This window comes from Lathamus discolor, chromosome 5, assembly GCF_037157495.1.
Source record: "Lathamus discolor isolate bLatDis1 chromosome 5, bLatDis1.hap1, whole genome shotgun sequence".
NCBI classification, from domain to species: domain Eukaryota; kingdom Metazoa; phylum Chordata; class Aves; order Psittaciformes; family Psittacidae; genus Lathamus; species Lathamus discolor.
The window spans coordinates 43,098,363-43,112,063 of NC_088888.1; the positions used below are offsets into that span (position 1 = coordinate 43,098,363).

The 13,701-nt window shown below is 40.2% G+C and overlaps 1 protein-coding gene across 3 annotated transcripts in view; it reads left to right on the forward strand.

The window, feature by feature from the left end:
* PLEKHG1 (pleckstrin homology and RhoGEF domain containing G1) overlaps positions 1-13,701 on the forward strand; it is a 141,429-nt gene that overhangs the window by 74,432 nt on the left and 53,296 nt on the right. The gene's annotated exons all lie outside the window — the stretch shown is intronic.

Sequence of the window (13,701 nt, forward strand, 5' to 3'; positions counted from 1 at the left end):
ATGGTAGCATGGGACTGCTAAGAAAATCAATAAAAAGGAAGATCGCAGCTCAAAATCCTATACATTTGCAGTAGAGACTGGTTAAGATATTAAGTGGCTAGGACTTCCATTCTAACTAACTTTCTTGTGCTTTCATCCTCCCACATTCTTTCCATCCAGTATTCTTCTAAGACAGAGTTATTAGCAGATGCAAAAATATTAATGAATTAGCTGCAGCACCAGGGCTTTCTCTTGAATATTCTTCTAACACAGGAAATCCTTCTTCCACTAAGTAGGAATAAGTTGTAAAGAAAACACATATACAACAAAATCAACATGCCATTAAACGTAGCGATTAAACTGGATTAGAGTTTGTGCAATACTCTGTCAAGCTAAAAGTTTCACTTCTAGAAACACAGATTGTTCATCAAGTTCTAAAAATGGCTTTATATTGTACCTTAAAGGGCAAAAGGGAATACTGATGTTGAAGCCCCCTCCTGATAATTCCGTTGTATCTCTGCTGTGCTTGTTGAGAGATGCTTCTATCACTACAGCTGTGATTGCAATGTCTCTGGTAATTTTGCTGTGGAAGTTCTCTCACCCATGATCGTCTGTTATCCATACTCATTCTCTTTGGTCCATGAATGTACATGTGAACATCATGGTTTAGCAATGGATCTCTTCCAGTTTTTGCTGTGCATTTTTTTCTAAGTAGAGGTCAGCTACAGTAATTGCCATGCAAAAGACAGCAATACCACCACAGTCAGTTTGACGGTTCTTGATGTACGGTGTTCAGGCCTTCAGTGCCATAAGCCTTTGTCATTGTTTTCAAGGAACTTTGCTCTAATTTCATCAGAAGGGGAATGTTTCTCCCAGATTGTTTTTGTAACCTTCAAAATATTTTGTAATGAATTTATAATTGGCAGAGTCTGTGCATAGTTTAAAGATTTAAAATGTTTCAAGTCCTTTGGTTTTAGCTCATAAAGAACTTTTTTGACTGAAAAAATAATTGGAGTGGAAATTTTAATATCTTTTGGTGCTCTATTAAGTGATTGCTGAGCAATCAATGCAAAAGTGACCTGTTTTGCTCTTCTCATGCTACTTGTACTGGGGAAGAGTATAGCCCTTCTTATAGCTTATTCTGTTGAGAAATAAATGCTTTTGGACGTAGAAATAAGTGTAACTGATGTAATCTAAGGCTGTATATAGAAATTGATGCAAAAGAAGAAAAATGACATGGAGGAGAACTGCCTTCCTTCTGTTTTGCTGAATATACTTAACAAAATTCTTTGCAAGCCCTGATTCAGTTCAAGTATCTTACTAAACAGTTACGGCCTATCATCTGTTTGCATTCTGTTACTGATTCAAATTACACAAACTTCACAGATCTTTTACCAAAGTCTTTGTTGATAAAACACTCCAATAGCAATAGAATTTCTATATAACTGTGTAAGTGAGATGCTTGTTACCGAAATTCTGCCTACATGACTAATATGTTGTAGGTAGGAGAGTAGGAAAATGCCTGGCCAAGCATCTTTTAACCTGTGCCTCTTTGTAATAAAATAGTAGTCAGGGTTTCCAAAGAGATGGGGATTTGAAAAGTGAGCACGCCAGCTAATAGCTGTGGTAACAGGCTGAACGTAGTGGAATAATACCAATGTAGTGGCCTCTCAGTGTGTTTCTGTGCCTCAGAGCTCAATAGTGAATGTGCAGCATTGTTCAACCGTGAAAAGTCCTGGAGCTCTTGGGATGTCAGGGCAGACCGAGGGAAACTGATTTTCAGCTTGTAGCCTCCTTGTAACAGGGCTAGAAGAAGCCTAGGGGCAGTTAGCTATTCCTCCCTGCTCTTTTGCTGTATCAGCTTCATGCTTGTAGGTGGTGAATCCCCTGCAGGGATCTTAAAGCTCAGCAGTATGCCCATGGGAGAAGAAAAGAGAGGGGAAGGATTTTTTTTCCCCTCGACTCTTTGTCAGATGAGTTTCATGGTTGAATGTTAAGAGAACTCTTTCCCTGGGGGAAGCTGGAAGGCAACATTAGAGTTTAAGGAAAAGCATGGGCATAACACAAGACAAGTTAGCTGAGGATTTACAGCTTGATGTTCTTAATTTGATTGCAGGTTTTGAAAGAAAATAAATGGTTTAGTATGTGAGGTGTTTTAAAAATAAACCAAGACTCTGGGTAAGTTGTGAGAATGGCTCTTAAATGCTAAACCATGCACCAAATTACCTTGTAAGTTCTGGTGTGTGCAGGGTATGGAGTTGAGAAATCTTTGATGTTCTCTCTAAAAACAGGAACAACAAAAGGAATTGTTTCCTAGCATGGCTTGTTTGGAAAACCCTGCAGATCCACCACAGAGTTAATACATCCTGCCCTCCTCAACCCCCACCCTCACTCATATTTGACCATAGTGTTTTACTTTGTGGCCAAGTTTGTCTAAGTTCAGGCTGTATGTTTTGGATTTGGTAATTTGATTTGATCCCAGCTCTAATATTTAAATAAGGAGGGATTTGCTACCCCTTTCTCACAGAAAACAAGTGGAAAACCCAAACAAAAATAACGGTGGGATTGAATGTCCCTATCTGGAAGAAAGACACAGCACGAAAGAAAATCTAAGAAAAATAACTCCCTTTGCAGTACTAACAGGATTTAAATAAGGGTCTAAGTTTCTGTTTTCCTGTCTCTGATCTAAACACTGAGAAAGCTCATCTGAGTTGTTTACTGAATACCAGCGCTTGTTTCATCCACATGAATGGATTTAGCTGTTGTTTATTACAGTTAACAATCAGTCTGAAAACTGGCCAGTGTAACAGCGTTTGAAGGCTGCAAAAGAGAAGTAATATGGTACTGACTGTAAAGGTCAGAAAAGCAGGAGGATGGCAGCACATGGTTGTTATCTGCTGTTTTTCTTGAGTATTAATTTTTCTCCTATGTTGCTGTAAAACATGTAATGGTACATTTATATGAATGAGTTATCATGCCCCTCACTTGTTGGGATTTTCTTCCCCTCAAAAAAGTGGATAATACATCCAACGGTCAGTAGAAATTTGAAAATCCCTTTTCACTGACTCTTTGTATGGTGTTATTTGTGTATAAAATCAAATTAAAATACCTCTGAATGGGCATGGTAGAGCATTTTAATATTTTTAAGTCCATGGGTTTTTTTTTCTGTAGCTGTTGGTAAAGAAGACATAGGGGTTCTGCAATATATATAACAATATATAGAGATTTGATAAAATGACTGTGCTTCTGGTTTGAATTAAGCATATAATTATTCTTGTAATATGTCCTGGTTTTAGCTGAGGGTTAAACCATGACATAAGAAGAAAGAGCAGAGAAAGGCTTATGACTCAGGAAGTCAGTTGCTGTGAATTGTGCACCAAATGTTCGCCATAGGCAGGTCCAAACCTCTAATCTGTTTGCTTCTTGCCCTGTAGCTTCTGAAGTGTGACTCTTGGCACTGTTAATTTTGAATACTGATATGTCTGTTGATAAGTGTTGTAGGCATTAACGCCACCTGTTTGCGGGTGCAGAGGCTATAATGTTCTGTACAGCAACACTGCAGTGATCTCAATCTCAGTTCCTGCTTTGCTTCTTGCTTACAAAAGCTCTAAGGAAAGTGTTGCTTGCTTGAGACAGGAATTTTGTTGTTCTCAGTGGTTTGTCTTCATGAAATGACAGCTGAAAGTAGCAGGAAGTATTGCACACACTGCAGAATGGCCTTAAAGCAACTGAAAGCACTGTGAAGCTGCTTCTTCATCGCAAATGAGATTCTGTTGGAGTGGCTTTCACAGAGATACCTTAGAGCTTAATGTCAAGGAAGGGAAGGGAGTGGTAGGGACAGACCAAAATCAAGTTAAATGGGAGCTGGGAGGTGATAGGATCATCAATACAAAATGAAAAAAGAAGACTTAGGATGACTGTGTTTTTCACGTCTATTTTATGACACAGCGATAAGACTCCTTGATTTTCTGCTGTGGCCAGTCGTTTTGTCACCATTTAGCAGTCTTTGTTGTCTTGCCTGTATTTTTGTAAAATTCTCTACTCCGCTATGTAAACAGCACATTGAGAAGAGCTGAGGTATGTTGTACTCCTTTAAACTTGAAAACCTGCTTGGCTTCTTTTTACTTATTTTCATTCAAAGTGCTGTGAGATTTCAAAACGTTAATTATTGTATGCTGCAGAAATCTGTTGCAGTAATTTGCTAAGCCCTGAGTCCTTTAACTTTTATTGAATAGCTTCCTATTGAACTGGAATTTTTAATGAGTTGTTAGCTTACTGTTACAAAGCCACCTTAAAAATAACACCTACTATTCCCTTTCAGCAGAGTGGGCATATGAAAATGACTGATGACTTGAAATGCCAGAGCCAGTGTGCGGTGAAGCCAGATGATCAGTATGTCTTAGTTCCAGCCTGGGTAGAATTGAAGGATTCTTTTCCCTAGGATGTAAATACTACTTTCTGCAGCTTTTATTTTCATTCAAGAGAGGAAACCCAGGAGAAAGTTTTTATTTCAGTGTAAACGCTAACATCTGGTAGTATGAGTCTGGTGTTACTATTTCAGTTCTGTTTCAAAATTCTAGTTCCTAAACTTCCTGAAGTGCAGAGGAGGTTCCAGTAAGTGTCTCCAGTTCAAAAGCAAGCAGGAGAAATCATTTAGCTGGATTTAAAGTAGAACATCAATTCTTTAGGACTTCTGAAACTCACTCGTATCTGGCATCCAACAAAGTCAGCTATTCCAGAGAACTGGCTTTTACAAAATGTGGGGTTTTTTCAGGCAGGATTTTCACTGGGAAGGTTTGAAAGTCAATGGAAAATTCAGTGGCAGAAGTGAACAACAGACTGTTGAAATGAATTTAAAAGAATTAATCTCCTTGTGCTAGATATTGTAGCTACAAATTCTTTTTAAATTGGAAGATACTAGTTGTACAAAGGTACCTTCTTTGTGCTCACACAATTAAGTTTTTCACTGTAACTGGTAAGAATGATTCCTAGATGATATGTTTCCCTCTAGTGAAACATTTTTCCCTCTCTAAGTTTATTTTGCTACTTTACATTGATAGCTATGAGACCATTAACATTTTTCAATCTTAAAAACATCCTAATGTCCTTGGTAAAACAGCAAGCATCCTGAACTGTGTTGGAGATGCCTAGCCAAGACCTTCAGTGTGCTTGTGCTGCAACGGGCTTTGAAAGGCTGTGAACTTCAGCAGTAATTTTAGCCGGATTAGGTGAAGCTGAAAACTTGACTTAGCAGTAGTATGTTGGCATGATGGGATGTGTGCTTCGAGCAGTAGACTAATCCAGGAAAAAGCAGAAACAAGACCTGATGTCAAAGCACTTTTACAGTGATGTAGTGTAGGATGGAAAGACACTAGTAGTGTGCCAGCAGCAAGATCTGATTCTGTATGGTGCTGGGCAGAAAGAAGACTCCATGTGGAATTTCATTTGGGCACCAGCACTGAAGTTTGAATGTAAAAATACTAAAACACTCAAGCAGCATCATGTTAAACACTTATTTTTATTCTTCTTCACTAAATGCCAACATGGGCTGGGGAGAAAAAAGTGTAAAATCTTTGACTGCATTGTTATCTAGGGTATTATTCCTCTGTATGCGTTCACATCAGCATGCCCTTGCTGAATTTTCCCTTGCTCTGATTACGAACAGAACAGAATAAGGCCATCTTTCTTAAAACAGGAGAGAAGCAAACCTTCAAAATTCACAAGGAGATGAAAACCAATCCTTTTAAAAGGCCTATAAATGGAGCACTGGATCCATATACTCTATTTGTGTTGCAGTACATCAGCAGCATGTGATGGCTTATTCCTTTTGTCAGGTGTCTCTGCAGTACTGTATACAGATTAAATAGCTACTGCATTGCAGAGAGTTATTAATACATTACATTGCACTTTCAGTGAAGATGTCAGTGTGTCCTTAAGTCTCAGTGTACCCTGTGGCTGACTTATAGTTTTTCTGTTTTTTTTTGGTTTTGTTTTTTGGGGGGTTTGTTTTTGGTTTGGTTTGGTTTTTTTTTTTTTTGTGGGGGGTGGGGGTGGGGAATGTTGCTTTTTTTTTTTTTTTTTCCTTAAATTTTGCTGAGGAAAACTTAATTCTTCAGTAAATCCTCGGCCAGTTGGGAATTACAGAATGACATAATTCCTAACCTCTGTAAACTCCGCTGATTTTTCCGATTTTAAAAAATACAGGCTTTATTCCAAAATAAAACAGTTCACCCTTTGAACTGCTAATCTTGAGGCATTAATAATGGGGTCATATTGGCTCTGTGCATACAATGGGAAGGGAGCAGGAGATGGAGCAAAGAGAGGGATGCAGCTCCTAAAAGACAACGCGGTTAAACAGAAGCTAAACTTGGCACGTGAAATGCTAGAAAATGAGAAGCGGGACAAACCCATGTCTTTTTTGACACGTGTGTATTTTATCATTGACAATGAACGTTAGACAGTAAAACAAGTGCGCTTGATTCTCTAAACCCCTGCACTGACAACTCTCAGTGCTATGCATGCTTAAAATGATAGGGGGTGAAGGATTGTTCCTGGGGAAATGCTCATGTATGGGGTAAACTTCTACTGGCTGATACATGGGGATGTAAGAGAAAGGTAAGGTCAAATGTGGACGTGCAGTGATGGAAGAGCAAGGCAGAACAGGGTAAGGACCTCAGCTCTGTTCTGCTCTCCTCTCCACCCACAGCAATACTCATGAAAGCTCACTGTGCTGGTTCGCACCAGCTGCTAAAGCTAATGGTGAGTCACTGCAGCCCCTGCTTTTACACGTAGCCTGCTGAAGCAGATGTGCGAAGTTCTCTGTCACCAGCTGCCCCTGTGTCAGACACCAGACTGGATTTGAGAGTTCAGAAGGCTTGTCATTTCTAAATGACAACACTGATGGTGGTGTTTGTGTATCATAGGATTTCACAGAAGTGAACAAGCAATGCCCTATGGCTGGTTGATGCACTACAGTCTGCTCAGGAGTTGGTTAAAACCTCCCTCAGAGGTTATAAAAGCTCCATAAGCAAGGTGGGCACAAAGTGTGAGGAAGTAGAGGTCCAGAGGAATGAATCTTTAGCTCCTGACAGAAATATGTTGAATGTGAAGCATAGCAAATATATGGTAAAATGGTCACATTTGGGTTTTTTGATTGAGTACTTGAGTGCTGCTCTGTATTATACACTGAGGATGCTGGAACACATGTCAGCCATGCTGTGCCTGAGTGTACCCAGGACTTACAGATACATGGTGGCTCTGTCTGAACTATTAACAAATATCTAAGTATAAAAAAAAAACAACCAAACAAAGCAAGCCTCAAAAACTACTGCAGAATGTATGTGAAAGAGCATGTATCGATGATATGAGACAAGGCAGCATGGCAACAGGTCGTAAACACCTGATCTTTTAGCTTGGGTAAGAGGGACTTTCACCCCGGCAGCCCTGACATTCAGATCAAAGTGTTTCACAGTTTTGTGAGTGGTCTCAAGGCTGTTTTCACTTCCTTTTTCTGCGTCCAGTTTCCAGCTGAAATGCGCTGTTCAAGAACTAAACTCTTTAGGAAAACTCAGAATGAAACTGAGACCATGTTACATGCAAGGAGAGGGAGTTGATTTCAAGCATGATTTTAAAGATAGAGCATCTCTTTGTGTGCTAGGTTTGAGGACACAGCTGTGAGAGCACCCCTGGAAGCTGGTGTCAGCAGCTGTGAACTCTTTTGACTTCTTTTGCCTACCAGCCCCAAGATAGAAATGCCACCACACCCTCCACAGGCCAAGAGAGCCATCAGCTTTCCCACCTTTTAGTACCAGTCTATATTAATTTTTCTCTTTCTCTCTGTTTCTTCATCTTTGTTCCTCTTCTCTCTCTTTTTCATCTTCTGTCCCCTTCCCTACAAAACTCCTTTTTCTTTTTGCCTTTACTTTGCTTCACTGTGATTTAGCACAGAGCACTTGATGGTTTCACATTTTCTTCTCTCTCTTAAAAAAACCCCAAAACAACTAAAAAACACGGAAGCTTTGAAAGCAGCCTGCAAAAGCTTGATCCTGTTCGTGTTAGCACAGAACAGGGTCCAGACTGGTCCTATTGCTGAGGATCATCCTATTGCATTGCAGGTTCATGGGAGTTTCTAACATAAACACAGCAGTTTCACAATACCAGCAGGTGATTTATTTGCTTTACATGCTTGTCAATATTGTTTGCAAATCAAGGAACAAAGCGTAATAAATGCTGTGGAAGTGGGTGCTCTATTTGGTGTTTTCTCAATGTTGTGCCTGGAAAAATGGAAGTTAGTGGGTGTTGCTCAGTGAAGTGTGCATTTGAAAGTTACCACAGTGATGCCCATTGTCCTGTCCCTGAATTGCATGATGTCATGTTTCATTTAAGGCTCTTAGCGATGCCGAAGACTGTCGGTGCGCTGGGAAAAAGGCGGTGAGAAAGTTGTGAATCAGGTTTCTGTAAAGCCTTTGTGTTTAGGGTTTTGATAGATAAAAGCTGACTCATGCAATATTTCTGGCTAAGGAGCTGTACAGACTAGTAAGAGCTTCTCATTTTACCTGAGTGCCCAATGAGGTAATTCGGGAACAGCTGAAGGCAGAGCCTGTGCCTCTCCTCTGCCGCACAGGTAGGTTGTGAGCTGCTCGGAGAGGACTGGAAAAATAGAGAGGACTTGTTTGTCCTGGGTGCGAGGAGCCAGCGACATTCCTCAGTGGTGAGATACTGTCGCAGAGGATTTTCCCTTGCAATAATGTTCTTGTACATTAGCGTGCTTGGTTGTGACAGAGGCTATTCTGCTTTAAATATTGGGGGGGGGGGGGGAGAAGGGGGAGGGAAAGCAGGGGGACAGAAATTTGACAGACAGAGGCACATTAATTGGTGACTTTTTTCCCCTCATTGTAAGATTTCTAATAAATGGGAATTTTGTTGCTCAAAGTTCGGTTAAAGTACTTTGCAGCATATTGTTTGTGATAGTTCAAACTAGAGATCTAATCCTGCAAATATTGTAGCTCTCTAACGTGATTTTGTTCACAAAGGCTGTTAGTTTTAGAAATGATATGCATTCATATGCAAAATTTAGTAATAAAACAATCTGCTGACCTTCACTTGGATGATATTCAGAGCAGAGGGCATGGGGAGTGTATTTCAGATCATGTTGGGATTCTTGTAGCAAACGTATTTTAATCTTTCTCATTCAGGCAGCTGAATAACATTTGAAATTGATACTGAATGTAGAAATTGTTCTAAACAGTCTTGCTTAATTGTATCCACAGTATGAATGCTTTATTTGAAACATGAAAATATCTCAAGGAAAATACAGGAGAGATTTCTTGTAGTCTCATTACTTTCATGTAGCTAAACTTCCAGAGGATGTGAAGCCTGTAATTTCTGGTAAGGCTGACTTTGTTGACTTACTCATATGTTTTGTAGATAACATCTGAGGTGCTCCTTTCATGCCAGGAGAAAGGCAACAACAATGCTCATTAGGAATAGAAACTGATTTGTGAGTTTTTAGTCACGCAGTATGTCTTAAAATGACAAGTGCAGTAAACGACTTGGGGAAATAGGCACTTATATTTATATAGGGCTTGGGGATTTTTGTATTTAAATATAAAATTGACTTAAAGCACTTTATCTCTTATTGTATGATAATGTTCTAGAGTAGCCAAAGCTGCAGAAATAATGGAAAACTATCTATCATTACCATGAATGTAGTTACAGGAAGGAGGTATTAAAGAAAAGCAAGTGATAGAAGCGTATGCATTTTTTGGTGAGAACTTGTTTATGATTGCACAAAGAAAACAGGAGCCAAGATAGTTGCTTTGAGTGTGCCTTCAATGTTACAACTAATATTAGGTGCCTGTTGTGAAATGCGGGGTTTTTTTGCCCTTGCACCAGTGTGGAGTAAGGATGTGCTGGTGTTCTTCCTGGGGAGTGCTCTGGAGTTATGCCATGCCAGTGTGTGTGTGTGTGTGTGTGTGTGTGTGTGTGTGTGTGTGTGTGTGATGGGGAGCAGGAGTGAGCAGGGATGCTTGTAGGGGCTGGGGGGGGAAAGGCTGACTGAATTCATGCAAAGGCACAAACAAGAAATGACCTTGTTTGGGGAGCGTGTTTCCTTGTGAGTAGGGACAAATAGTAATTACCCTCATTTCAGTGCTGAACTAACAAATAATGACTGTTATTCCTTAATTAAAGTATGCAAATTTAAGTTGGTGCCTCCCCTCCCCCCCCCCCTCCCCCCCCCGACTGAGTTAAATACCGTTATTCACATCTCACAAAAGTTCTCAATGTTATTTTGGTTCATCACTGAAAAGGCTCAGTAAACAAAACAATGCCGAACAAAAAAAGCAGTGAACCAGGCCAAGCATGGGTCAGGGCATTCAAGACTTGCTCAGAGTGTGTGCTTCTGCAAGGGTCTGGGGGTACCTACAGTTACACACGCTGGTTTGCAGCCGGAGTTCGGGTGAATGCGCCTACCTGGTGGCGCTGCTGCTGAAATTGGGGCTGGCATGGAGGGGGCTTGTAAAGCAGTCCCACAGAGAGCTTCCTTTTCATAGTAAGTTTGTATCAAAGGCAGCAGTTTCTAAGAGGTTACAGGGTTCACAAAGGCATGGGGTCACTTATGGTACATAGAGAGCAGTCTTGGGGGAGGCTCTTTCTCCTCTCCCCTCACTCTCATTAATTCACTTGTGAGTTTTACATCGGGAAGTTGGTCCAGGCCTCAGGCACATGGTGTGAGAGTGAAGTTACTTCACAGTAAAAAACTCAGCAGAGCTCTGAAAAGCCAGATGCAGACCATGACTAGAGCAAAGGAGATGAGTACATGGCTGAGGCAATGAACTGGATTCAGCTGCTGCCTGTCCTGATGGACTTGTGACTGCAGAAATCACCTAAAATACAGCAGGGGTAATGCTGCCTCATCTCAGAGGTGTTTGTGAAGATAACCTGTGAAGCCTTGGAAGATTCACAGATCCTGTGTTACTGGGAAGGGCTGTAGGTTTGCAACAGCTACTTGTAGCTGAGGCAGGACTGGTCCCCAGGCCCTGACTTTCATGGGCAGGGTGCAAAGTGTTGGTAGAGGAGTCACCAGATGAGGAAAGGAAGCTGCTTCCTGGTTTTGTGCCACACTGACATCCCTGGCCGTGTGCATCCTGCCTTTCTGCTGGGTTCATCAGCTGTGTCAATGCCTTGCTGCTGCTCCGCAGGACCAATGCCTGCCATCTGCGGTGATCCCAGAAATTAAGTTTTGCTGGTAGGAGATGCAGTGGGTACAATTTTAGCAAAAACTCTCCACAGAGAAGCCAAATGGCTGATTTACATCTGATTGAAGAAGAAATAAGAATGAAGCAAAATGTAACTTTTGAGGCCAGCAATTAGGATGACGCTTTGAGGACAAAAGACCAAGACTTTTTCAAACAGCCATAGTTTGCTTGGTGTAGTCTATGTTGAAACATACAGGAATAGTCATTTGTATAAAAAATGGAGGAACTTGAGTTAAACATGTTGCATGCAACTAATTAGCCATGCCTGAGAGGCGCCTGGGGTTCACCAAGGTCAGTGGGAATACAGGTGTTAAAGACCAAGCCCATTTTAACTATTACAACTAATCCTTATTGGTTGTTTTTTTTTTTTTTTAGTAAGCAATGACATTGCTATTAAACAAGAAAATAAAAGGTTTCGTTTGTTTTATTTTTCTAACGCATGTAAAAATGTCCAAATGCTTCTGGCTACAAGTATGTCTTATGAAAAAACTGCTTATAACATTTATTCTGACTCCGGTTTAATTGACCTGACCTGTGATTTGTTTGGGTTTTGTATTAATGAACCTGGCAAAGTTTGTGAAGCAAATATTACATATCAATGCCTTCAGGTTATCTGAGAGGCAGACCACATATCAGTGAAATGGGGAGAAAGGAGCATGGAATAATGGAATGTCACAGGAACTTGTTATTTCCTCCGTAAATGTGGCTAATCAGATGTTTCTTTGTCATGTAATTTTAGTAAAATAACTTGGAGTGAGTTAGTGGAGGGGTATCCCTGTTATCTTGCTTATGCTGTGCATTTTTTCAATGGGGTTTACATCTATCTGCACAGCAACATTGTGCTTTCTAACTGAACATGAAAAATGATCCAAAGCTGATAACAAAAATACATTCTTCCTTATCAAAAATGCATGCTTTCTTATCACGAACAACAGAAAAGCAAACATCTTTGTCCGTACCCATTTAGAAACAAGAGAACTTCACTGTGCTTTCCAGTTTTAAATATTTTCCTCATTTATTGCTTTATATTTTATTTTGGAGTTGTATATGATGTAGTTTTTTACAGAGTGGTAAGAAAATATGCTTTTATACTGCAAAACCTGAAGAACCTGTCACAAAGAAAGGCTATAGATTTTCAGACTTAAAGGTAAAGCTTGGGTTAGAGAGGTGCCAAATTAGATTTTTAATCTAATGGCCAATTTCTGACCCATGTAATGAGCAAATTACTTTCAGTGTAATTCCATGTGTTACCTTGAGGGCAATGCTTCCCTTTAACAAAAAGTTAATACTATCATCACTGAAATAGCAGTATTAATTACTCATGTACAAATAAAATCTTATGCATTCAGCATAGTCAAATAAATCAAACACTTTTTTTTTGTTGTTGTTTGCTTTGGATTTATTTCGAAAAATGAGTGTAGCTTTCTGCTTTGAATGAAATGTTCCCCCATCCTCACCAACTGCAGCAGGAGCAGGGGCCGGGAGGTTTCTGCTTGTAATTGCATAGCAAGTCTGCCTCAGGTTAAGAAGGGCCACCTTAAAGGCTGGGCGGGTTCAATTTGCAGCTTACTGGCTTTATGGTTTCTTTACCGAAACTGATGTCTGGAGCTGTAATTGCCAGTATGACTTCTGAAAAATGAGGTTGTCGCTGGAGTAAAATAAGGACTAAGCTACCACTGTGTGGGTAGCTTCAGTGTTGCTTTTCTTCCTAAATTGTCCCAAGTTTTCCTTTTTCATGGGACAGACATTTTTAAATTGAGTTGTTTGAGGCAAGATGTTTTGGGTGGACTGTTCTTACTGGCATGAGACCTTGAAGTATTGAATTTACCTGCAGCTGCTTTTGCACATTCTCATGATGCATCACACACAACTTGGCCAGAAAGAAATCTGCATTGCATCATGGACAATGTCCTGTAGGACATTTTGGCAATGAAAAAGAAGTAGAATTGAAATGCCGACAGGAAGACAGACATCTTATTTTGTTGTTGCACTGATCTGACAAAGAACTTTGGGTCTGTTCAGCAGGGGGTAATATTCTGGCTCAAGCTGAACAGTTTTAGAATGACTTGTTTTCCCAGTAGAAAATACTGGCAGCACTCCTTCCTGCGGGAGCTCTATTTTTTTTATTTTACTTTTTTATTTTTTTTAGAAACTATGTTATTTTCATTAGGAAATCATTCCAGTTGTAGTGGTTTTCTACAAGCCACAGAACTGGTGATTGGTAACTGCTTTTAGGTTTTGTTTAACTGTCAGCCTTACAGTATTAAAAATGAAAGACACTGACTGGTGTCACTGTGAGATTCCAGAGTTTTCCAAAGCCTCCAAACCAGGGTTAATGCTCAGCTGGGAAATAGCAGGGACTGCTTCTGACAGATGTTTCTTTCTTAACCTTAGGGAAAAATCTTTGAGTCTTAGTTCTTTCCTATGCTGAGCCTGGGCAGTGCATGCGCTAGCACCAAGCCCA